Genomic DNA, 25,028 nt, shown 5'->3' with positions numbered 1-25,028 from the left:
ACTCTAAATTGTAGCCAGCTTCATCCTTTGAAATCCTTTTTAGTTTTCATATGTATTTATGTATATATGTATTTTAGCATTCATATGTATATGTATTCATGTATATTCATATTAAAAAATTGTACCAGGCAGTTTGCTTTTACTTAAATGCGGTTTTGATGTCTCATGCTTTTCATGTGTAGGTCTTTTATTTACTATTGCACACTTTGATTTTTAATAAAAGGAACTTAACACTATATTAGCCTTCCATATATTTCCCAAAATGTAACAGAGGGCCAAACATAGTGCCTATGTAACAATGCCTATTGCTTAATTGAGGCAAAAACCATTTAAAAATTCATGAGAATTCATTAGATAATTCAGGCAATCAAAAAAATTTTAATGATTAATAAACTCTATGACATCAATCTTAAATTCCAATAACTGCTGATGTTATTGAACACCACAACTTTCAGCTAAATTTTATTCATCTTATGTGATTAAAGTGATCATGTTAATGACATTTTGGGAAGTATATGAAAGTTCACACAAACAACACAGATGATTCCTAACACGATACACATAAATACATATGTGTATCGTTACTGTGTATCATATGTAATGTGTATCGTATGTGTAACAGTTACTATTTTAATCACTGCATACATGCTCTATTTAAAATGAAATGCTTACAGCTTTAATATAAAATCAAGGTAGTCTCATGACTTCCAAACACAGAACTCATCTCATAATGCTACTAACTGAATAATTAAAATCTTCACATTTTGTACATGTTCAGATTTCTCTCAGTTTTCCTAGTAATTTGTTTGATGGCCTTTGATTTTTTGGTCCTCATTGTTTAGCAACTCATAATTCTTTGAGTCAGAACTCGGACCTTGACAATCCCAAAGCTATTCCAAAACTTGTCAGAGATTCTGGATACCAAAAATTTTCTCTGTTGCTCTCCTAAACACATTCACTAAACTTTTAGGATTTGTTTTTGTTCCCATGGTTATACTAGTTCATGATGACGACACAATGACAAAGATTTTAGTGTAACTTGGTTTGTAAAATCTCAAGTATAATCTAAATATAGAGAAGACACAGAAAAATCCATACATCAGGGGAACTGGAATTCATCAAACTTCCTGAAACCTAGGAAAAGGTAGTCACTTACACCAGTAAACATATATTAATATAAAATTTAATGCCAAATTTCTATTTCCTTAAACTTGAAGTTACAAGGGTAGGCCTGATGTTTTGTTATGTGAGGTGGACAACTATTTTAATGTGAAAAGTTTTAATTCTGAGCCTTTTTTCTTTATTCCTAAACAAAGAAGCCCTAAAGGTGTTTCATCTAGAAAGGATTATGTCAAATTCAAAAGGACCACTTCACAGTTGGCAAGTATCACTTAACAAGTAATGGAAGACACAGCTTTCTCCTCTCACTTTCAGCCTAGCCAAACCACAGCATAGTCAGGACCAAACAGACCAAACCCAGGGGGTTTTTCTGAGGATTATTCACAAGTTGCTATGAATGAATGGCTAGACTGAGTTTAGGTAAACTGACGTGGAAAGACAGGGAGTCTGCTAATCCATCAGACCTCAGTTTTATATCATTAATTTTACTGCCATTATACAGCCTATATATTTGTCTGACCCAAAATTCAACTATACTTTGTCATTCAGGGCTTTAATATGGTTGCTAAGTGCTGCTGGGGAGTTAAGATAGTTGAAATAGAAAAATTCAATGTTTTGAAAGCCAGTGCTAATATGAAATCTATTTGAAGCACAAAATATTCATTGTGTCATCTAAAACCCTTCAATTTTGCCTTTCATTATGATGTCAATAGAGTTGATGGTCTTAAGGTAACTTACATTTCCTGTTCATAGTTTAATGGGTAGGATAAAATAAAAATGGTATAGTAATTAAGAAAATGGGCTTTGGACCAAACCCTTCTTATGACTTTTAGCATCATCATTTAGAAGCTCTGTTACCCTAAATGATTTACTTCTCTATGCCTCAAGTTTTCACCTATATAATGGGTATCTAAATATTAACTATCTCATACTATAATTGTTGAGATTAATCATCATTAAATGTAGACTACATAAGACATTGCCTGGGACAGAGTAAGCACACAAAATACTACAATCATGATGATGTTGACTATACTATATCTGGCTGGTGTCCTGACTGATTTCTTCACTGATAATTATATACAACAGTAACCCCTTACTTTTTCTCTTCTCTCCTAGCAAATAGGCTTTTCCATGAAAATTGTTTTTGTCCCACATAAAATTTGACCTGATATATTACTGCCAATTTATTAGAATAATAAGGAAAATGCAAGTATGTTTTTTTTTTGCAAAGTTTCATTCTCTGCACCTTAAAATAGGGTGAGACAATTTGGTTGGACGTACACAGTGAGAAAAAAGGAGGCAAATCCAGGAAAGCAGTGATCTGAACATGGGAGCAACCAAGTACTACTCAGTTTGGTTAACATGAAAAGTGGTAGGAAAGACCAGTGCCAGAAACAACACACTATAGTTTTGCTTCTAACATCAAGAACTCCAAATGTATAGTAGAGTGAATTTTAGAGGTAAACACGATGTTAAAGAATAAGTTTAAGAGGTATGAAGTAACCTACTCATGTTACACAAAAATAATGTAGTAACTGAGAAATTTTTATCTTTTATTCCCTAAATATTAATCTTTACTTCTACCTTACATGATGGGTTCAAAATAGAACTGTCTGTACCTATAAATTTAAAACTTACAAATCTTCATCAAATGAAATGAAACTTAAAGCATGTCAACTCGATCTTTATTAATAGATGGCATGAGTTGTCATGAAAAATAATACTTTTCTTGGCCCTTACTTTTTCCTTCAAACTATAGCAATTTTTATGTGCTGTGCTAAAGTGCTCCTCATGTTAAAAAACACAGAGAAAGATGAAATAAATATGCAGAATGGGAAGATGATTGTACCAGTAAGAAAAAAAATGATAAGCAAATGAAAAAGTCAGAAAATGGAAAGTATATATATATATATATGCAACTGCATATGATATAATTCTTTAAAAATAAAAATGATTTATCATGCAAGAGAACATCAGACATCATAAAAAATTTCTAACCAATGCAATATTAGTCATAAATAAAATTAAAAAGTAATCCTAAAATGTATAATCTTTTAGTCATGTAACTAGACAAGAACAACATCAAAATAAGATGTTTATTAACCTAGTGAAACTTCTGGAAATACATTTACTTATAAATTAATATAATATTATTTTGTGCTAACTCTCTTCCACAAACTTTCTAAGTACACCACAGTACTTAATTGTTTGGTGTAATCCACAGTACACCAAACAATGAACTCTGCCCTCTTGGAGTTTAGGTTGTAGTGTTTAGTGAGCAAAGGAGAAGAAAAGAGGTGAGATGAAAGGAAATAGATAAAAATTCATGAATGTAATAAATATGTATATTAAATTTATGTTAGATACAGTAGTAATTAATATGAAAGTGAACCAGGAAATTAAAGAATTAAGGGAGTTTGTAATTAGAATATTTTGAATAGAGTAGTCAGCTTGCCCTGCATTTGGGCAAACACTTGTTCGTAAAGATATTACCTAGAAAAAATGGTCCCAGGCCTTGTGACCAGCCAGTACAAAGCCCTTTTGGTGAATATGCATTGGAGTATACAGTTTAGGAACACTGGGATTTTAGCGTGCTCAGAGAGGAGTAACTGATACTCAGAGTAATGTAAGTCCCCAAAGTCAGATTATGAATGTTATTCCAGAAGATTAGATATTGTATAAGGGTATTCTTGCAGTGTAAGAATATTGGCTTCTAATCTGAATAAATGGGGAAGCCATTGGAAGGTATGAAGCAGAAGAAACGCAAGAAAGGTGTAATTTGAAATCTAGCATCATGTCTGTGCTGAGAATAGATGGTAGAAGGGGAAGAGTGGCTAAAATACATGAAGGAAGTGGGGGATTTGTTGTTAAGAGACTAAGTCTGATGAAAATGCTGGCGATGAAAGTTTTAGCAAAAGCCACAGCTGGTTCCAAAGATTCAAGGAACTTTAAATTTGCACCAAAATTAACAGCAAAGCATGGGCTAAGGATACTACAAGGAATAAAACTTCTCTTATTTATGGGTTTCAACAGATTGTCAGTGAAGAACAAAATGGTCTAAAGATGTTTAATAGCTTGAAAGTCAGCAAGGAACAGAAAAGTAGGTCCTGTTCTAAATCTTCAAAAGATCAGCTCTTTACTCTCATTAGGTGGAAGTACATGCAGAGACAGCAAGTTTAAACTTCCCTTCATGACTTTGGAAGTAGAAAAGGAGTTGCATGAAGAGCCATCTAAACTATTTGTGAGTGATATTTCTCTATACTAAACTTCTTTGCTTTCTTCCTGGTGTCAAAAGCCCATTTTTTCAAACCCTAAAAAATAGTTTACTTATATTATACTGAATATATTATTGAGACTAATATTATTTAAAATGTTTCTAAATAATCAAACTATTTCTCAAATACACTTTTGAATGTGGACTAAATTGCCTACTTTATATTTTGTATAAGGAATGGCTACTTATAGACACATGTATCACATGCATAAGAGTAATAAAAATGTATAACAACAAATTCCAATTTAATAAACTATCCCTTTTTTCTCTCTCTTCCATCCTCACTTTTCTTCCTTCTTCCTTTTCTTGCTTCCTTTCTCCTTCCCTCATTTTCTTCCTTCCCTTTTTCCAGAGATTAGGGTTTGCATTTTTAGATCACCTTATTTTAATTAAAGAGATAATATTTTAAGAAACTTGTCCTATAAAGAAACTTTTGAAGATGTCAGTGAGCAAAAGACAGAAAAATGAAATTACAGGAGTTACACATAGAAGATTCAGCATATAGAGGGCAAATAGCATCATCAAAATTATTTTAAAAGTCAAGATACATAGTTTAAGAAAGGCAAAGAGAAAAATATATGTTCAAAGACTACTTTGAATGAATTTGTAATAAATATTGTTTTTAGACCATACAATGATTTTGTCTGGAAATCTAATGACATTTAGAAAAAGATCAAAGAGCAATAGAAAATATATAAAATTTTAAAGAGTATATCATTATAACTTTAAAGTACAATACTCCTTATACTTAAAAAGTATTAGCAAGCAGAGAGCTGCTATGATTCCACATTCAGAAAATATAAAGACAGTTTGAAGATTTTTTAGATATCTTAAAATATGTGGGGACAAGGATATTAGAAAAATAAGCTGCCATGATATACACATGAAATGAATACCATATGGTGTTCTTCATTCACATATAATATCTTTCAGCACTCTGCTCCTGACTGTGAGTCTCTAATCATTTCCACCTATTCAGTTCCTTATTCTCGACTTGTATAAGTTAAGATAGAGTCAAACTCCTCAAATGGATATAAAATAAAAGGCTTTTGTACCTCCCACAAAGCAAGCTAAACTTTAGAATCCCTTTGTTCCTTTATATCAACCAGAAGAAAAGTGTAAAGAGAGACACTTATAAAACAGATAAAAAGATCATCAATAAAAGGCAAAGAAATTGTAAGTAGCAGAAATTTTGACATTGTGCAGAAGAAAGATTTTATTCCTTACTAAAACTTCAAATTATTTTACAATATAAAGATGGTTATATTTAGAATATGGAATAAGCGGGTAGGTTTTTCAATACAGATGATAAAACTTAGGGGATTTTATTGATTTAAAAATAAAATTAAAATGTCACAGGCACATGAAAACATAATCAACATTGCTAGCCATCAGAAAAATTCAAATTAAAACCACAATGAGATAACACCTCATACCTGTCAGAATGGCTATCATTAATTAATCAACAAACAAGTGCTGGCAGGGATGTGGAGAAAAGGGAACCCTAGTGCTCTGCTGATGGGGATGCAGACTGGTGCAGACACTGTGGAAAACAGCATGGGATTTCCTCAAAAAACTAAAAATGGAACTGCCTTTTTACCTAGTGATTCCACATTTGAGAATACACTCTAAAACCCCCAAACAGCAATTCAAAAGAACTTATATTCACCTCTGTGTTCATAGTGTTGCTATCAACAATAGCCAAGAACTGGAAACAGCTTAAGCATCAGTAGATGAGTGGATCGAAAACCTGTGGTACATTTACACAATGGAATACTACACAGAAGAAAGAAAGAAAGGAGGAACTTCTACCCTCTGTGACAGCATGGATGGAACTGAAGAATATTATGTTAAGTGAAATAAGCCATTCTGTAAAAGACAAATACCAACAGATCTCAACTATAAGAGGAATTTAATGAACAAAATAAACTAACAAGCAAACTAGAACCAGAGACAAGGAAGCATGGAACAGAATGACAGTGGCCAGAAGGGAGGGGGGCGGATAATGGTGGAAAGAATGGGAAGGGGCAAGTCAAAAAACATGTATGATTGACCCATAAACATGGACAACAGTGTGGGGATTGACCGTAGGAACAGAGTGTGGCCTGGGTGGAGGAAGGCAAAGGGGAAAAAATTGGGAAAACTGTAATAGAATAATAATAAAAAATGTCAATGCTATGGTAACACAATATGAAATTAGTTTTATTTTTAAAATGTTACATTTTCATATTTAATTGTCCAATAAGATAGCAAGACAAGATTCTTTCATCAGCCAGAACGGTTGCAATATTTTTTAAGGTGGTAAGGTAGTCACATTTTATTTTTCTTTACTTACTTGACTATATTCACAATTAAAAAGGTCGACACTTACAATAGAGCCACACCATATTTTGTTTGTTTCTTATATCCCAGGTAGCTTCTCCTAAGCTCCACACACTTACTCTTATAGAGTTTATCAACACTGCATTCATAATGTCCTAGAATATCATTCAAAATTCAAGGGTGTGTTCTGTTATGTTGGACTTCTTAGAAAATGAAACACTAGGATACATTTGCATTCATGGAAGTCTGTAAAAGAGGTTATAATTTTAACTCTAAAAATATCCTTTGGTATTTTATACTTAATTCTCAACTTATACCACTCTACATTCACATAATAACTTATATTTGTTATAATACATTGGGATTCAGATGACCAAAATTACTCTGTGAATATAGTTGCTGAATCTATAACAAATATACACAGGTGGGGGAAGATGCAAATGCTTAGACATGTACTCAGTTTAATTAATATGAGACATAATTTTGTTATTGAAAGGGACATTTATTAATCCCCTGTGTGTAGTAATGTTCAAGCTAGTCTGTTCAAAATCCCTCTATTTTAGGACTGGTTATATACTTTATTATTACAAGTGACATTATCAACTTTTCATATCAAAAATATCTCATAATATAGCACTTCAAATTAATGTGGTAGCTCAAATGTAGAAAATTGAGAAGGCTGCACATTTACCCTACAATGTGGTGAAAACTCAAACATTTTGTAATCTTTTTTATGTTGCTGGAAAAGATATTTTATGAGCCCCATGAGAAAATTTTCTTCAATACTTTAAATCCATTACTCATTAAAAAAACACTAACTGGCTTCTCTTATTTGTTAATTCATTTTAGCCATCAGGTGTGACTCTTGGTAATTCTTGACCACAATGAAAACTAAATTTAATTTTAAAAAATAGTAAGAATTTGTTGCTATAGCATTTATTTAAGAAATAGATCATAGGTTCTAAAGATATGTTTTGGCACCTTCATGAAAACATCAGACACACTATTTTATAATCAGGTCACACAAATGAGGAAACTTAAAAGTGAGGAGAGGAAAGACACACTCAGAGCTCTCTGGAGAGTAGGTATGGCAACATGAAAAGAAAGCACAGGTATTTTATATGAGAGGTTTTACTTTTAAGAAATTGGCTTTACCATACAGGATTTCCTTTATTAAAATAAATTGGCTAACACGATATTGACTCACTGTATCTTAGTATGGGACAGTATGACACTGTGTTTGAAAACTTGAACTCTTAACTCAGTAAAGGTTGAAATCTGGCTCCAAGGCCAATTACCTGGGTGACATTGAGCACATCTCAGATAAGGAACAAAATTGTTGAAAATATTAAATGAGATAATCTAAATAAAACAGTTTTTCATGGTGTAGGAACATAGTTTGTACTAAGTAATTTAGCCCTCCCATTTTTCTCTTTGCTTCTTAGCATATGGGTGTGTTTGTGTGTAGCATTGTCAGTATATTAAACTTTATATATACTAACAATGTAATGGCCTGTAAGAGTAGTTTATGTTGCTATTAACTATATCTGCTTTATTACAAATCACAAAATGACATGGTGAATGCTACCTTCTTGACAGAAAAGAAATAATAATAATCCAATGGAGAAAGATGAAAGATAAAACATTATAGGATTTGATTCTTTAATAGTTCCTTATGAGTTAGAAGATTTACTGAGTAGCTAGACAATAAATAAAATGAAGTAATCATTATCACCCAAGACATAAATCTACTGTGGTTCAAGTTCTAGTGAGTATAACGTTGAAGTTTTAAATTTTATCTTTGTTTTTGCTATGGGACAAAATCATGATGTGACAACAAAAATAACACAATCTTCTTATGTCCAAAAAATTAGATAATTCACTGTAGATAGATAGGCAAATCTATGAGAGTGGTTGTTACTTAGGGCTATCAAAATTGTTCCCTAAAGCTGCATATTGCATAAATCAATTATATTTTCCTATTTGACATATAATTTTAGACAAACTTTTACCCATGTTTTTATTAAGCTATGCTTATATCATTTTAATAGTAGTTATCTATAATGAGGAATGAGGTTCTGGAATTGGATATATTGATATCCAATATTGTTCCCACTCTTTCCTTGCTGAACCTTAGGCAGGGCTTATTGTCCTGATTTGTAACTTACAGACAATAACAGAAGCTCATGGTAATATTCTGATTATTAAATTAGGTGTTTCACATACAGTGTTTTTGTACAATGTCTGCACATAGTACATATTTAATAAATATTTCAATTTATCATTTAATTAGGCTGTCATTTTTTTCTTTCACTTATTTTAGTTTTAGTTTTCTAGACAAAGTTCTTCTGATGTTCCATTTTCTGTTGACAGTTTTATTATGCTCCGTTATCTGAAATTCAGTCACCTTAGAAATTTTCCCTCTGGCATTACATGTGTCTTTACACATATTATCATCCTTTACCACCCTCTTCCATATAAATATCTTTACATTAATCATTCTGTTCAACACACCTTTCATACTGTTTACCCTTATGGAAAGACTTTTTCCAAATATTCTACACAAGCCTCAAAATATTTACCAACATTACACCTTCTTTATGAAGGTATCTTTAAAGACAAAATCTTTAGAAAATTTTTACCATGTTGAACTCTTACTCTTATGTTTAGAGGTTAACATATATTGTTTATACTGTTCTATAATATTTAATTGATACATGCCATACCTTTTACTAATTCTAAGATAATATGTAATGCATACTTTATTATAACATTTTGTCTTTCTCAGCACCTCTAATGCAAAATTTAAAATCATAACAAATATTTTGAAGAGAATTAATACATAACAAAACTCAATCCATGTTCCTCACAAAGATGGAGTAACAGAAACTGGTAATATCAAAACTTCTAGAGATAAAAATTACAATGTATTGCAAAAAAACCCTAAGTTGGAATCATACAATGAGATGTAGTAATGGAAAAGACTCATGAGTTTGAAGGTATAGAAATAGAAACTACCTAAAATGAAAAACACAGAAAAAATAATTTAAACAATGTGAAGTGCATCCATGAACCTGAGGACTATTTCAATTTGCCTAATAGTTGTATAACTGGGTCACTGGTTGGAAGAGAGGGAATATTTGAAGAATAATAATTTAAATTTGTCTACATTTGAAAAAAAACTATAAATCATCAATATAAGATCAATAAATCCCACTGATAAAAAACACAAAGCAAACTCCATCAAAGCACATTATAAAGAAAGTGTTCAAAACCAATAATAAAGACAATTTCCAAAACAACCTTAGAAAAACAAAACCTTCCATAAAATGAAATAAAGAACACAACAGATTTCTAATATTAAAACAGGAAAAGAGTGAACCATCTTTAAGTATTCAAAAGAAACATGCCAACCTAGAATTTTATACTCAGGAAAATGTCTTTCAAAAATGAAGGTGCACTAAACATTTTTTTTTGGACAATGAACATTGAAGGATTTATTACCAGCATAGTTAAACTATAAGAGATGTTGGTGGAAATCTTTCAGGGAGAAAAAAATGAAACTATGTGGAAATATAGATTTACATACAGAGTTAAAGACACCAGCATCAGTAACTACATTGGTAATTATATACAATTTTTGTAAATATGTAAATCTCTTGAAAATATAATTACATTTTAAACTAAAATGATAAAAAATTATTATTCAATTTATAGTGTCTATAAAATGTAAAATGAAAGAAGGGGAAGAGTCAAGTCAAGGAACATTTATGAAAGGACCAATGGTAATGGACAACTGGGCGGAGATTGACTGAGGATGTAGGGGATAGGTGGGTTGGGGTAGAATAATGAGGAAAAATTGGGAAAACTGTAACTAAGCAACAATAATTTTTTTTTAAAATGTGAGTTTTTTTAAGCCAAAAAAAGAAAAGTAAAATGAAATCAAGAGCCTAAAATTTAGGAGGGAAGAAACAGAAGTGTACTAGTACAGGTATTCTTACTGAACATGAAATAGCATATCATTTAAAGGTAGACTGTGATAGGCTAAAAATGCATAGAATATATTCTTAAAACACTAAAATAATAAAACAAAGAGCTAGAATTCATTAACTCTCAAAGAAAATAAAATAGCTTTAATAAAAATTAAAATTGATTAATTCAAAAAGAAGAAAGAACAAAAAGACAAATAAGGAACAGGAAGAGAAACAAAAGAATAAATAGCAAGAAATGACTTAAACCTAACTATGGCTAAACATTAAATAATAGCTTAGACAACCTAATTTAAAGGCAGAGATTGTCAGACTAAATTTAAAAGCAAGAGCAAACTATATGCTGGTTTTTTGTTTGTTTGTTTGTTTTGTTTGTTTTTTTTAGAGAGGGAAGGGAGGGAGAAAGAAAGAGGGAGAAACATCAATGTGCGGTTGCTGGGGGTCATGGCCTGCAACCCAGGCATGTACCCTGACTAGGAATCAAAGGTGTGACACTTTGGTTCGCAGCCTGATCTCAATCCACTGAGCTACGCCAGCCAGGGCCCTGCTGTTTTTAAGAAGCACACTTAAGTGAGTAAATTAAAAGTAAAAGAATGGAAAAAGATATCACAGGCTCATACTAGAACAAATGCTGAGTGACAGTATCAGATCAGACAAATGAGATTTCAAAATAAAGAATATTAACAGGGAAAGAAGTTTATTTTAAAGTGATAAAAGAGTCAATTAATCAAGAAGACACAAACATTTTTTAAACATTATGGCAGAGCTTGATAAAACAATTGAGAGAACTATAAGAAAAATACAAATTATTAGGTAGAGATATCAATACACATCTCTCAATAACTTATAGAACAAATACTGAGAATATCAGTAAAAATAGTAAAGATATGGCAAACACAACCAGTCAACTTGAACTAATTTACATTATTAAAACACTCCACTCAGTAAAAGCAGAATGCATATTCCTTTCAAGTTTACTTAGAACATTTATTTTAAAAGTTCATGTTTTGGGCCATAAAATAAGCCTCAATAAATTTTAAAGGATTCATGTGAACAAATCCTCATTTGAAAGTAATGTGGAATTAAATTACAATTAACAGCAGAACGAATCCTGAAAAAAAATCCCCAAATATTAGAAACCAAATAATACACTGAAATTATCTATGGGTCAATGAGAAAATAACATTGTAATTAAAAAAACAGTTTTAATTGAAAGAAAGTGAAAACACAACATAGAATTCGAATAGTGCTAATATAGCAGTATTCAGAAATATTTTATAACACTAAACACCTACATATTAATAAAAAACAGTCTCAAATCAATGGCTGCAAGTTGTAACATGGAAACTAAAAAAGAATAACTGATTAAATTAAAATAATTTGAGGAAAAAATTTAAGACCACACAAAAAATTCAATAAAATAAAAACAGAAAATTAATGGAATGAAAAGATATGTCTTTAAGATCACTAACATTGTAACATTTTAACAGTAAAGATGAAAGAAAAAAGAGAAGTCACAAATTCCCTATATTAGGAAAAAAACAAGCAACATTACTGCAGATCATATAGTATGCGAAAGATAATAAGCAGATATTGTCAAAATCTTTATTCTGATAAATTTGACAACTTAAATGATGTGGAACAATTTCTTAAAAAGTTATAAAATTCACTCAAAAAGGAAGAGAAACTGGAATATTAAATAATTTAGATACATTTTATTAAATAAACTAAATGTGAAAGAGAAGAACAAAGTTGGAGAGCTGGCACTAATAACTTGAAGAAGATTCAAGTTGGTGTGGGATTAGTGTTAAGATAGAGAAACAGGTTAAAAGAACGGAAAAGTTAGTTCAACAGACTCACAGATGATTCCCAACAAAGCTGCAAAGACAATTTAGTGGAGAAAATACAGTCAGTTTAGCTAATGGTCCTGAAACAATTAGCCATTAGATAGTGCTCCAAAAAAGGACAAAATGTCTAAACATACATTTCACAAAAGAAGGTATATAGATGGGAAATAAGCACATGAAAAAGTTCTCAACATAATGAGCTTTATGGAAATGCAAAGCAAAACTACAATACCAATATTGCTGTGATAACAATAGTAACATTTGTAAAAGACTGACCATACTAAGGGTTGTCAAGGACGTGAACAAACTAGAATTCTCTTACATTGCTGGTGGGAATAAAATGTTTCAAACACTTTGGAAGATATTTTCTTAGAAGGCTAAATGTCACACAATGCAGCCAGCCCATTCTTTAATATTTATGCAAGAGAAATGATATGCATCCATTAAAAAGCTTCATGCTCAAACATGTACTCAATTCAAGGAATTTTGAAACTTGGAATCAATTTTAGCAGATATTATGTGTGTGTGTATGTGTGTGTGTGTGTAAGACTGAGACAACAAGATTAAGGAGAATTAAATTAAATATCAGGGTCCTTACAATACTTTAATATGAATTGTGGGGTACTTAATTCATAAGCTGTGCTTTCTATAGGTCAACTGCAGTTAAGAATTTTTATCTTGTGCATATTAATAAATTTGAAAAGCAATATTTTGTTAATAGCCTCTGCAAGCATGACATATTATTAGATAATGCAATTAGGTATATTTTCTAAGATTCATGTGAAAGCTTTAATAAATTAAGTGTCCTTTATAAGTGTTTTCTTTTTTATGTGTTTTCCTTATCTGCCTCTACCTTTTCAATAAAGTTGTCCTTTATTCCTGATTAAAAAGTTTTCTGGAAAGAATTATAGTGTCTTTCTACTATTTTAGAACCATATTAATAATTAGGCTCAGGGATCCAGAAATTCACAAATCATATTGAATATGAGAATTTGTCAACCTAATAGCAATTTGTTTGCCAGATAGTCTACCATTTATCTCTACTCTCCAGATATTCACACATCGAGATCAATTCTGCTTTAACAAGTAAACTGAGAATCATATATTATCAGAAGTTCATTGAGGAATCACATATTTTCATTTACCCTGGCCATCTGGCACATGTCTCATAAACCAGGTCACACTTTTCGTCTCACAGCACAGAAAGTTGTAATTTTTTAAGTAACTGACTCATAAGATGGAGCAAATGATCCTTACATGTAATCTCATGCAACATCACACTTCAAGGTTCTCAGCTACTTAATAATAATTCTTTAGCCATAACTACCTACAATTGACCATATGTTATCTTATATAGTCCTTCTCCTGTTGATTTTATTACTCAAGAACCCTGTAAATAACTTTCATCATTTCTCATAATTTTATTATTATGGAAGGATGGTACAAATCAAGTTTGAATTACTAAAACAGATGTAAATGCAATCTATCTCTTTTTCAGAAGGCACAATTTTCAGAGAACATTTCTAAATGAAAATAGAAATTCAACAATTTTTTGCAGAATCACACACAGGGTAGACTTCTTTTCTTCTATAATCCAAGTTAAGAATGAAAATACGTACAGCTGAATTGTGCGCCTTTTGTAACTACCTTTTAAATATATAATCTTACCTATAAAATCTTGCAATCTATATACATGAGAAAGTAGTCTAGACTTTCTATGTACATTGTATATACATTGTAGAAAGTAGTCTAGACCAACCTTCATACCCTATAAATTATGATATTGGGGATGGAAGAGGTTCAATGACTTACTTATGGTCGTAGCTGGAGTAAATGCTTTAATTGGAATTGAATCCCTCTTCATTCATGAATTACCACATTTTAGTGATAAGTGGTATATTATGAAGCAAGCCCCAGCTTCTCTCTCTCAGCCTACATTCTGAGGAATAACACTTGTTCTAAACTCTAAGATTGCAGTAGACAAGCATTAGATAGTCTGGAGGTGAAGAAGATTCTAAGTAGACAAAATAACTTAACAGCTGTCAGCCTTTGAACAGAGAGAGGAGAGACATGAAATAATTTATATTTTCACATGATCTAAGATTTATGAGGGGGGACCAACGAACAAAATTTATTTATTAAAAACTGTGTATTTATTCTTACATTTTTAAACTTCAGTCACCTTCAAAGTACTCTCCATTTAATGCAATACACCTATTGAGAGAGACTTTTTCTGCTGCTCAAAACAGTTTTTTGAATTTGTTGATTTGATGCCTTTTAGTGCTTCTGCCATTTGCTGATTCCCCTGTTCCCCGCTGGCAAAACATTTCCCCTTGAAGACTTTTTCACCCGGGAAAACAACAACAAAAAAAGTTGCTTGGGGCAAGATTGGGTAAATAGGCAGGGTGGGGCGTGGGGGTCACTCAGTTTTTGGTTAAAAACTACTGAACACTCAGCACGGCATGGGCAGCTATGCTAGTACATCACCCATCATGAAATGGGAAAAAGCATTGAAAGAGCCTTCAAAAATAATTTCACCAAAGCTGAACGCAGCCTCATACAACAACGCCAGTTGGTACACAAGTACAGATGGTTTCCTAGTGAGGGAACAGAATGCTCACCTAGCCAGGGGAAACCTGTGCTGTATGGGTGCTGCCCTCTAGAAGATAATTCCACTTTGGGGAGAGTCCCCCCTCGTGTACTAACAGAAATAGGAAGAATGGCATTTGAAATAAAGTGAGTTGAAAAGAAATAAGGAATAAATTCTGAGGAGGGAGTGAACAGTTCATTTCTGGCCTTTTAGGCTGTGATCAGAAACTGAATTTTACTTTAGTGCAGTGGAAGTATTGTTGAAGGTGGCTACCATGAGATGGGCCTAGGGAAGCAATATAATCGAGTTTTTTTTTGTTTGTTTGTTTTGTTTTTTAAATATTTTATTTATTTATTTTTTAGAGAGGGAAGGGAGGGAGATAGAGAGAAACATCAATGTGTGGTTGCTGGGGATTATGGCCTGCAACCCAGGAATGTACCTTGGCTGGGAATCGAACCTGGGACACTTTGGTTCCCAGCCCGCGCTCAATCCATTGAGCTACGCCAGCCAGGGCGAGTTTTGTTTTAAAACATCATTGGGTTGACAAGGAATAGGAAGGTAATTTTTTACTCAAAGAAAATATTTAGGGGAATCATCAAGATTTTTAAATCAGCAACATAAAATTGGTAAAATTATCACTGTTTTTATATTTAGGAAAAATGATGCTACATAAAACTTTCAGTGATTTCATAGTTTTCCATATACTATTAATATTTCTGAAGCCTAGATTGAGATCATCAGTGGTCTCATTATTACTGGGAACCACTTACACTTCTAAAGACTTCACCTTGATTAACAGTTACTTTCACATTCCCTGAATCTTTAAAAAATGTATCAAAAATGTAGCATGTTGCATTTATAAAACTTCTCAAATATGAATGTATTAAAGATCATGAATATAGATTAAATAAAATGAAAGTGGGTGTTATATAATCCATAATATATCCCTATATATCCCTGTGATAACAAGTATGCACTTTGGATACAAAATTGACTTATTTACATTTAAAATTACCTTGACATGGGTGGGCCTGGATGGGAGTAAAAGACAGAAAACTGTACTTGAACAGCAATTAAAATAAAAATAAATAAATAAATTCATAATTTTTTAAATAAAAAATAAAAAATAAAAATATACTTATATTGACTTCTGAAAAAAAAACTACCTTGACAGTTTCTGTTAATTTTTGTGTGTGTGTGAAATTCCACTGATATTAATTTAATTACTATATTAATAAACAAGAGTAATAAATAACATCTCTAATATTTTAATATTAATATTAAATTAATAAAACCAAAAGCTAGTTAATTAAATATTAATAATATTGGTAATATAATTCTAGTATTAACAAAATTTTAACAATTTATAGTGTGGTGGTATAAATGTAGACATTTTTGTCCACAACAAATGCCCCATATTTATGTTAGCCTACCATTTATATGTATGATTAAAAGCTAGCAATTATATATCTGATATGAAAATATGGAAGAAAAGTCCACAGATATATCTAGGTTTTTTATTTTTAAATTAAATCCTATAATTGAGAAGCTTCAATTTTATCTTTAAAAAGAAAATCAAGAGAAAACCAAACATATCCCATTTGGTTCATTATGATTGTTTTTTTGATTCAATTCTACTGCATATTCATCTTAGGGGTAGAAAGATAATTTTCTTGTTTGTAGGAGCAGTCAGTGGCAAACGTGTATATAGAATATAAATTCTCTTTGATTTTGTGTTTCCCTGTGCTGTACAATGAGATTTGTATTAAAAGAGTCAGAACATAGAGGAAAAGGGATAAAAATATGTTCTAGTTTTGAGGTATTTTGTTTGTCAGTTATTGTCCTTTTCTTCTGCCCTTATTTCTGCATTATTTTAATGCATATATGGAATGCTGTGATCAGGCACACCCTGGTCAGGCCAGCACCAGGAGCTGCTGCACAGAGGCTCAGCGACCCAGTGGGCACTCTCAAAGTCAGTCACGGGCACAGTCAAGAGCAGAAACTATGTATTATTCTGACAATCCCGCATAATTTATGCTGAACCCTTATTTCTTCTTATATTTAAACAGATTCCAAATTATATTTCAGATTAAGCCTCTCTTAATTTTAGTGTGTTAGGACATGCATGTTTAGATAAAAAGGGCCCTGATGTTTTTTAGTTGGTCGTTTCTTCTTCTATCTGAAGTTTGATGCAGATGCTTCCTGCAAAGTAAAAATATAATTGAATTTTTCTTTTCCCAGCCTTATTACTGGTAGTTTACTGGAGAAGACCAATGATCTGTGGAAGCATATATGGACCATTTTGTTACTTCCTCATATTCAGGCTCACTCATCTCCTCCTCAGTCCCCACTGGACAACGTCAGCGACAGTGCGATGTTATCTTATTCCTCTGCCATAGGAAGCTGCCCACACAGAATGTCATGAAGATTCAAACAAGGGCTTACACCTTCAGAAAACCTGATGCCAGTTCCCAGTTTAGACTTTTTTTTTGTTTCTGCTTTGTAACTGATTTTACTTCACCTGAAACAAAGACTTAATTTGTAAAAATTTTATATAGAGGGCAATGGAGAGAAAAAGAGAGGGAGAGAAACTTTGATTGGCTGCCTCTTGTAGTGTCCCAACAGGGGACTGATCCTGCAACCCAGACATGTTGCCCTGACTGGAAACCAAACCAGAGACCTTTTGATTTGCAGGCCGATGCCCAACCAAATGAGCCACACTAGCAGGCAGCAAATACTTTTCTATTTCCCTTCATGACTGTAAAAACTTGTTTATGCCCTATTACTTTATCTGACAGTAAGTTCCTTACTCCTGCATTCCAAGCAGGGATGTGTGTTGCTTGGCTCTGCAATAATTCCTTTGCCTGGTTACTCCTGTATAAAGTAAGGTACAGAAACAATCAACTGTTAAACCTATATTTATACAAAGATTAATGCTACTTAAATTTCAAGAAAAAAGGTCCAGCCCTTTCAATGGCCCTTATTATTCCCGCATTGGTACATGACCAAAAGAATCAGTGTGGCTCACAGTGATCATATCATTATATTTAAAGGGACACAACACATTTCAGTTTTGGTGTAGAGGGTTATTTTTTCTGTACAGAGAAAAGACAATCTATTGGCTGCCCATGGTGGGCGTTGTAATAACTCACTTAAAATTTCCAGATTTATTCACTTGCTATGTTTATATCCCAGTACTGGCACTTGTTGCTGGTAATGGATCTTTCAAAAACACCAACATAGTAAATAAAAACATGGGAGAAAGCGTGTCATGTATAAAATGAAATTATAACCTATTATATTGCGATGACAGATCAATTCCCAGGAGTATGGAGAACTGGAGCATCGCTTTCTCATCGTTTAGGAAAGGGATGTGTTGAGAAAGACTCAGGTCAGGAAAAGCAATTTTTAAGTGGAAGGTATACCTCAGATAACCTATTCATTTTATAGATCTACCTCCAGGAAAAGATGTTTATGTCTTATGATTAATCAACAAGAAGAGTAATAGATAACTTCTATATTGGAAGATAAATGTCTATGTTCACTGCTATTTCCCCAACGCCTATTAATGTCTGGCATGCTGTGAGTGAGTGTTCGGTAGACTTTTATCATAGTATATCAGTTTAAATATTACGTCTCAGTAACATTAGAGAATAGGCTATTTTACCAATAAACACAATTCTTATTAAATCAGTATTTGAATAATGTGGGTTTTTTGCTCAAAAATTGAAAATGCCAGAGAAGCCAAAATAATGTTTATGTTTACTCACCATTTTACGTGGCCCTAGATATATGTCTGGTCTCTAGTTGATGATCAATAAAGTGTGGTGAGTGAAAGATTGCTTGAATAAAGGTCTGCTGATATATGATCACCATAGTGGATATTTAGTAAATAATATTTATCATTTATTTATTATTATCATGAACTAATCTTCTAAACAGAATATATAGGTCTAATCACATGGATCATGATTGTGTGACAAGATACAACTGTTCCCACATCTGGGAAATTCATACAAAATCCACCCTAATCATAATTAAATAGCAATACTGAGGACAGCATTGTTAATATGTTTTACATAATATATATAATTGTGCCATCCTTATTACTAAATAGTGAGTTCCTTTATATATTTTACAGCTGTGTACAGAGGTGGAAAATGCAGACACCATTGTGTACCGAAACTTTGTCTTGTAATTATATTGATGCATTGCTTAATTAGAGGGAAACTCAATTAAACCAGGCTTTACTCTCTGAAAAGCTATCAGCCCTTCCAGAACATGTCACTCAGTACTGATCGATGAGAATGGAAACATCACTTGTCATGACTCAAGTGCTCGGAGCTGTAGAAGCTGGACAAGAGAGAGGAGAGCTGGCGACAGCACTACCTTTGCCAGCTCCAGCTCCATTTCCTCTTAAATCCTCTGGAGGCTTTGTATTGATTACTGTGAACACTGAGATGCTGTTTCTACACCAGCATCACAGAATTGTGGACAGACCATCCATAACCACTTATTTCTTAAGTCCTATTTAAAAGTTCATCAAGCTTCCTCCTTGAAAATACTATTTAAAAGTCATTGTGAAATATGAACATAACTAAATAAGTCCATTCATACTTTGAGGAATTAAATGCCATTACATCATTTCTATATCTAGTTGATGTTACGTAATATTTTACTCTTGGTTTCCCATTTCATATGCAATCACACATGCATGCACACATATACACACACCAACCTACATACAATCACACATGCACACAACAAAAAATGTTGAAACACTGTAGTCAGTAATTTAATATATTTGTTCTGAGTTTATAAGTAGAATGAATAAAACACAGTTCATATCTTAGGATAGTAATAGAATATTGTCAGATATTATGGTTTAATGGTTTTAATAAAGATTTTTTTTATTGACATAAATCTTTCTTGTTCTACCATCTTTAGTCTAAGTTAGCATTTTCCAGTTCAGTTTACAACAATACTGAGGGCTCATATATTATTTATTGTTATCTTTCTTTGATAATTATTGGCTACTTAGCAAAGAGGACTATAAGTAACAATTAACAAGAAGACAGACTGGTAGTTAAATATATAACTTAGTCATTCTACCCTTACTTTAGGATTGTGCCAAGTAAATACTATAGGATTCACCATTGTAATAGATGACCTTATTAAGGAACACTCAGTTACTTAAAAAAAGCCAATTAGTCTAAGTTTTGCATTAAAAATTAGCTTACACACTACCTCACTTCATTGAATCTTAAATAGAGTAATGTCTTTGAAATTTTAGTACCATTTATTTTGAACATTTATTGAACATATGTTTAAGTCAGTAAACAAAAGGCAGCTATACATAAAAAAGAGTATAAAATTAATTAGTCATGAACAGCATGAGGTATATGATATAACTTATTCAATAACTATAAATATTAAAGTGTAGAGCAGTGTTTGTTACTGACCTTTTCTCCAACTCTTTCTAGAATGGTAAACAGACTGTGTACATTTCATCAAGAAAGAACTCTTTCTTTAAAACTCATTACTTAGGACAAGAGAGCATATTTCTTCCTACCTGAAAGAGGTTTTGTGTGTGTATGTGTGCACTAATAAAAAAAAATCTCTAGGAAAACAGAGTGTAGTTTATTTGAAATAGCTATTTACTTGCAAAAACAATTTTAAATTGAAAATAAAAGGCTACTCCAAGAATTTAAATGATACATAGTCTGTTATTTAAAAACCTAGGGAAAGCCCCCATCATACACACATTTGGTTCAAATTTTCCACAGTTTACCACCAAGCAAGTCAAATGCATACTTAAGAATGTAGTTAAGGACGCAGTTCTAAACACTCTTAAATATGAGCTCAGTAACACCCCACCCCCAGTGAGAGGCACTTAAGAGTAATGAAATCTATCTTCTTTTTAAAAGTTCATTTGCACTCAGTTTAGAGCATTTATTTTGGGAAATTAGGCAAACTTCTGGGGGCAATGGGCCTAGTTATTAGAGATGCCCTACCTGAAAAGTTGATGATTTACATATACAAATCTTTAATAAGATTAATAAAGATCTGAAAAGAGCAAAGCAACCTCTCTTTAGTTTCTTCTTAATTTGTGTATCTGTGCCTGTGGGATATCGGGAAGGGTGGGGGAGAAGGAGTCACATAAATAGGGCTTTGCACATGGAATCCACAAGATCACAAGGTGGAGGAAGCCCACAAGCCTCCGGAATGCCCCCCTGCTGGTGTACACATGGCATTCTACTCAGCCCATGAAACGCTGGATTGTTCGGCAATGGCAGATACTGAGAGCGAAGGAACACTGTGTGGCAAACGTTTTCATTTAATGAAGTTAGTAAACTAATCATGTTTCCATGACTCGTCCTGACAGGTTGATTTCCCACCTGGAAGAGCCAAGCTTCTCTGGGCCCTAATCTCCTACCGGGCAGAGACCTGCTGCAAGCTCCACGTATGGAAAGATGCAGTCTACCAGAGTGCCACGGAGGCCCAGCAAACTTGATACCTGTCTGAAAAACGTCCCAATATGCCTGGGATGAAGAATAAATCTTTTTAAAATGAAAAATAAAGCAGGAAATATATATAACATACTAGCCTTTGGGGTACAACTCTTCCAAAAGAAAAGTATTTTGACTCTATTTTAAAGGACTGCTGGGGAATTATGCTTGTTTTTAGAAAGGCATCTAGTAAAAAGTATAAACCCATCATAAAGCTTGTAAAAGCAAAGATCTTTGTCAAGAACTGAAATATGCTTGAGACAACAAACCTCATGGACCTTCCTTGGAAAGGCAGCTGCAGTCAAGCTCCTGATTGTGCTGTGAGAAGTAAGGGTTAAATATCCCTTTGAAACCATATTTACCATTCAAGGGGGGGTCTGATAGAGAATCATTGTGTAAAAGATTTTTTAAAAAGAAAAGTGTTTTAAATCACGTGAGCTAATACATAGGGAATTTTCATAAAATGGGAAAATAAATCATTATTAAACATAAAGTTTCAGAAAATTTTTGGAGAAAGCAAGCAAGAAAACACTGGGGCATCATATCATGACAACAAATAGAATATACTGGGATCATTTTTCCCATTAAAATGGGTGGTTTAGAGTTCGAAGTAGGTATTACATAGGTATAAACCTATGTAATAAAAGCCCTCCAGAGTGTGCTATCCCTATAGCAACATATTTAAAATGCCTAAGTGAAAGTAATTCATTGAAAGACATTATATTTTCAGCGGCCCAGAACAACCCTACAATTGCCACGTTGTTCTCAACTAAAGTTTTGCAATGCAGATTAATTTTTGTTGTTGTTGTCCTTTAGATTTTCATACCCACTTAGGAAAAAAATTTCAAGCATTAAATCTAGTTATCTGTATGACCATGTAATAAAGAACTTTCAATGTATGAAATCTCCACTATAGTGTTAGGTAGAAATAAAGGATTTTTGTACAGTTACATTATGCTTAGATTTTAAGTATTATTTACTTAAGTTAATGTGCTTATAATCAATCCACTTTAAAATCTAGAATTAGAGTGTGTTTCTTATTATCATCATCATCATCAACTTTGTCATCTGCATCATCACCTACATTAAGACAACAGAACAGAGCTATATATGTGGTGAAAAACAAGTTTGCACAGAAAATGTAAGCCTTGATATTAGACTATTTTCAAGGCATGAAAAGTAGCAATACAGGAGCAAACAGAGACATAGCAAGGCCTGATTACTCCCAAGTACTTGTTCTTGAGGAGGTGGGGGATGAGATTGTCAATGCTGTTTTATATGGATATCCAGGCAATTAATCATGAGCTTTATAAGATGACATCTTAAAAGGGATCTACTTGCTGAAAACCCTTAAGTTGATCTTTAATATCACTTTGGAAAGTAAAAAAAAAATGCTATGATCTATTTGAGTTAATACTGAAGCTGCATAGCTTCAAAACAGACTGATTTTCAGATATCCCCTTTAATACATAATGTGTCCTTTAGTGCTATAGAAAACTACATCATTTCCTGTGTTCTGTGTGAACCTAGACTTCCTGAAAGGGCTATTCAGATTAGAATCATAAATCTTTCTCTTGAATATAAAAAGCCTTGTAAAACTTTCTCTTTCAATCAAAACTTTTTCATATTTTCTTCTGAAAATAACATTTAAGAGGTAAGGGAGGGACTACTATCAATCTTTGCTGCTTTTGACTCCTGTGTTTTTAATTTATATGCACATGTTAAATTGCCATATTAAAAATAGAAGAGAAGAAGTTATCTCACAATACTGTATTATCAGAACTTTAATTAGGAGCACTGTGAAGAAATTTGCAAAAACCATTCTCTTCACAGTCAGGCATCCATTTAAACATTATTTTCTACTCAATCAAAATGTATCCAGTTTAAAGAAGTTGCTAGTGAAAGGTTCCATCAATAATTGAAGTACCTGGCAGAGGCACTCTCTCTCTCTGCACCATGCGATGCTCTACAGACATCTTATCTGAGAAGGAAGGAACTAAGAGAAGGTGTTATAAACCTTTTCATACTATCACTTACTATTTAAAAGGCTGAGATATTTTATGGATGGCATTCTGTGACATTGATAAATCAATGAGAATATGTTTCTGGAGTAGAAATTACCTATGCACAATTTGAGGGCATGGGCATTTATAAGGAGATGTGTATCCTTGAGAGCATCTATTTTTTAAATTGCAGGTGCTGCCAGTTTTTGATTTCTTGAGTGTGCTCTCTTACCCTGCAGTTTATTCCTCTGCTTTGTCTCCCCAGTCCTATGCTCACTGATGACTACTGATCCCTGGGGCTGCAGCCCAGATGTCACCTGCCTCAGCCCTCCACAGCTCAGTCAGGTGTATCTCCTGGCTCATGTAGAATATGTATGCTATTGTCTTGCATTGCTGTTTTTCTTTCAACTGAAGGAAGAGATTTTGCTTTACTTGTTATTACAGTACCAGTTCTCAGCAAAGTTCATTTCTCTCCAAATGCCTTCAATAAAATATTTATTTAATGAAAAAAAGAAACTAAGATTTTTTTCATGATACAGAGTCAGAAAATATGAACCAAATATGAGGAGACCTACATAAAAATCACAAAAACTATATATTATATCTTGTCAACTATCAATTGTGGGAACATTAAACAATTCAAAGCTGAAGAAGAAATTTTATTGGAGTGAGTGCATCTAAAAATGAGTTAGGTGCACATTTGTAAATGAGTTAGTTGCATTTTGAAAGGTAATTTTACTTACCTGATTTGAAGCTCATAGCATCCAAGAGAGATAATAATTCTAATTTTCATTTTTTATAGAAGAGGGCTTGGCACTCTCACAAATTAAAAACTTGATTAATATAAACACAAATGCACCTTTTTTCAGTCACACCCTGTGAAGATTCAGGAAACATGCAGTTGTAGAGGGAAATCCAGTTTCCTTTAGCACAAGGAGTTCTCAGTGGTTTTTGAAGAATATGAATCTCCAGGAAAGAAGTACGTAGACTTGACATTGCCTTCCCCAAAACTGTCAGAGCATAGCCAACAGCAGGAATTTGGTTTTATATATTTAAAATCTGGTGTAGTGGGAAAATGATGAACTTTGGAATCACTAAGATTGACTTCAATTTTAATGAAACTACTTACTAGGTGTTTAATCTTGAAGAAGTTTCAAGCACTCTAAGCTTTAATTTTATCATTAGTAAAATTCTGAAAGTATTAATGTCTACTGAATAAGATGTTAAGATAATTTGAAAAAATATAATTATGAAGTGTCTGACATACATCTCAAGTAAATGAAAAAGGAACATGATACCTGATTGAAACAAGAAAAACGACAATTCTTTTGATGTTTATATTGGGAGGAGTGGAGTGGTGAAAATTATGTAT

At 32.7% G+C, this 25,028-nt stretch overlaps 1 protein-coding gene across 3 annotated transcripts in view; it reads right to left on the bottom strand.

Annotated features, from left to right (window-relative positions):
- EPHA3 (EPH receptor A3) overlaps positions 1-25,028 on the bottom strand; it is a 338,848-nt gene that overhangs the window by 158,845 nt on the left and 154,975 nt on the right. The window lies entirely within an intron of this gene.

This window comes from Phyllostomus hastatus, unplaced genomic scaffold, assembly GCF_019186645.2.
Source record: "Phyllostomus hastatus isolate PE091 unplaced genomic scaffold, TTU_PhHast_1.1 phas_contig_86, whole genome shotgun sequence".
NCBI classification, from domain to species: Eukaryota; Metazoa; Chordata; class Mammalia; order Chiroptera; family Phyllostomidae; genus Phyllostomus; species Phyllostomus hastatus.
Note: the sequence above shows the minus strand (reverse complement) of the source record. Positions and strands in the feature narration are given on the sequence as shown.